A 3,235-nucleotide genomic window follows, 5' to 3' on the forward strand; every position below is an offset into this window, starting at 1 on the left:
ATATTTGAATTTCTATCTACCCAAGAATGCTCTCTGGACAGATTGATTGAAAATTTTTCCGTGGTTATGCAGAAGAAAATGAAATTGTAAAAGGTTTAGGACAACAATGACGCCCACAACAACACACAAATTTCGATCAGAAAAGCTCATTTGAGTCTTAAAGAATCATGGCTCAGGTGAGCTATAATAGAAAAGAAAATCCAAAATAAAAATATAGCTACTAGCTATTTAAAACTGCGCAGTTTCATTTTAATAAATCATCTATCCCACATGTTACAATGTGTGCCAAAGAAAGATATCTAGGATCTCTCTTTCTGTCAGAATTGTTTCCACATTTTTCAGTTGCAGTAAAATTATGCACTTTTCTAGTCACATGCAATCAATTAATAATGTTTTTTTTTTTGCAAAGTCACAAACATCTGCTATCATAGGATACTATAAAATAGATAATTTAGCCCTTTTTAATTTGTGTAATTACCAGAAACATTGCCTGAAGCTACTCATCTATTTGAACATTTACTGGTATGTGTGTTTAGATGTTTGCTAGTTCGGAACTTTTGTAACCTTCTCAAAATTGTGAAGTACCCGGCATATATATATATATATATATATATATATATATATATATATATATATATATATATATATATATATATATATATATATATATATATATATATATATATATATATATATATATATATATATATATATATATATATATATATATATATATATATATATATATATATATATATATATATATATATATATATATATATATATATATATATATATATATATATATATATATATATATATATATATATATATATATATATATATATATATATATATATATATATATATATATATATATATATATATATATATATATATATATATATATATATATATATATATATATATATATATATATATATATATATATATATATATATATATATATATATATATATATATATATATATATATATATATATATATATATATATATATATATATATATATATATATATATATATATATATATATATATATATATATATATATATATATATATATCTTATTAAAAAGTTACTGCTTATAGTTTCCCAACATGTTAAAGACAGGGAAACAAAAGTAATAATATTCAATTTTTTGACAAAACATTCTTGGGGTTTTGATTTCACGGAATAAATTCAAACTGATCAATGTTTTTTTTTTATTTCAAGAACAGATCCAAGATGAAAGCCTTTCTTTTAATCATTCTGGGTGTGTATTTGATTGGTATGTAATTTTGCTTATCTACATGTATTTTAAAATTGTATTTATTGGATAAGTCGTTAATTATTAATAATTTTCTTTGCATATTTCTGTGAAACGCACAAAACAACCTCGAATTTGAATCTTTACGGAATAAGACATGTATGGAATCATGAACTAAAAATGAAATTTTCTTTATCAATGCGCTTTGGACATGCTGTATTACTAATTCTTTTAGCCTCTGTCAGTGTCGTCATGGCAGATCATGGGTGCAACAGTCCTTTGCCAGGATATCACAATCATACAGTTTGCAGAGATTATTGCTACCATGAACGCTTCTGCGAAGGTGGATACTGCAACAGTTTTTCAGTTTGGACTTATTGTTTATGTGTTGGCTGCTACCCCGATCATCAAGGGTAAAATACAAATAATGCGGCAAGTATTTATTTTTTTTTTATAAAATATCTTAATTGGAAATTTGATTTAAAATGCTAGAAAATGTTCGTAATATCAAGTTTCAATTAAAACAATACAGTCCTTGAAGCCATTAAAGCGTGCGACTTTCGTGCGCTTTTCATTTCATGCAAACTATATAGCGTTTTGTGTAAACCGTGTGGAGATTCATGCAAACACTGCAGTATTTAGGGTAAACTGTGCAGCGTTTAGGGTAAGCCTCAACGGGTACCGTGCAGACAGTTACGCGATCGTGCTAAAAGCGTGTGAGAAATGTGCTACTTTCGCGCAAGAATCGTGTGAGTAACGTTTAGGAATAATTCTAAAGTCTTTTCATTTTTAAAAAAAATGTGTCAAGTTGTCATAATGTAATGTTTGAAACCAGTTTTAGTTGGAAATATCATACTGTTGCTATGATGTGAGATTTTAAAAAATGCACAGACACAGCAAGCTTAAATTACGTGGTAGTGTATAACATATTTCTTTCTCTTTCTTAACATTAAATTGGACCATAACCTCTTAAAAACGTATAAAATTGCAATTGTTGAACTTTGGACATTTAATCTAATAGGACGTGAAAACTGTGCGTAAGGCGCTCCTAGCTCTTTATTTTATATTTTAAAGGAAAGCAAAACACATTTTTTCTTCAAACGAAAATTAATCATTCGGGACTTCGAGTTTACCATTGGTAATAAGACAATCATGAAATGTTGCATCATTTGCAGTTTATTTACTAATAAAACTAATTGATTAATTATGATCGATTCTTAATAATTCTGATTACATTACAAGTAAAAAAATATCCGAGAGAATTTGAATATAGTAAATCCAGATCGAGACAAAAGGATGTTAGAATTGTGAACTGTGAGAACAGTGTACAAAGCGTTTCGAATTCGTGCAGCCTTTTGTGTAAACCGTGCCTTTCGTGCAAAGCGTTTTGTTTAAACCGTTAACCGTTTCGTAAACCGTGCAAGATTTCGTACAAACCGTATAACGAGTGTGTACCATTCGTGAAACGTGCATTTGTTTTAGTAGCACCTTTCAGCAATTGTACATAATTTCAGTATAAAGTTATGCAATTCAAATTTCTGTTTCAAAAATGCTGATTATCATGGAATTACATAACAGGAAAAACTTTTAAAATCGCGATACATTTATGCCTTTTTTAAGATGAGGTGCTAGAAAATATATTGATTTTTTTTAGCTCTACTGGTCAGAGACCAGAAGAGCTTATGTGATAGTAATGCGTCCGACTAGCTGTCTGTCTGTTTGTAAACTATTTTTCAAAATGCTACTCCTCCTACAGTTTTGGTCTGACTTCCGTATAGCTTATCATACAAGTAGACTACACTAAAATACATATTTCTGTATATCGGTTTCTTATTTATATGAACGGTGTTATCGTGGTTACTAAAAAATAGAAATTTCTGTGAAATTCTTTCAGAATGCTACTTCTGCTACAATTTTGGTCTGATTTCGATATAACTTGGCAAACTAGTAGACTACACTAAGATAC

At 27.8% G+C, this 3,235-nt stretch overlaps 1 long non-coding RNA gene across 1 annotated transcript; it reads left to right on the plus strand.

Annotated features, from left to right (window-relative positions):
* Positions 1–478: 478 nt before the first annotated feature.
* On the plus strand, positions 479–1,695 carry LOC134229148 (uncharacterized). Its single transcript, XR_009984136.1, has 3 exons — positions 479–522; positions 1,241–1,290; positions 1,505–1,695. It is a non-coding gene; the product is annotated as an uncharacterized LOC134229148 (long non-coding RNA).
* The last annotated feature ends 1,540 nt before the right edge of the window (positions 1,696–3,235 follow it).

This window comes from Saccostrea cucullata, unplaced genomic scaffold, assembly GCF_032062105.1.
Source record: "Saccostrea cucullata isolate Sc308-1 unplaced genomic scaffold, CSIRO_AGI_Scuc_v1 ctg572, whole genome shotgun sequence".
Taxonomy (NCBI): Eukaryota; Metazoa; Mollusca; class Bivalvia; order Ostreida; family Ostreidae; genus Saccostrea; species Saccostrea cuccullata.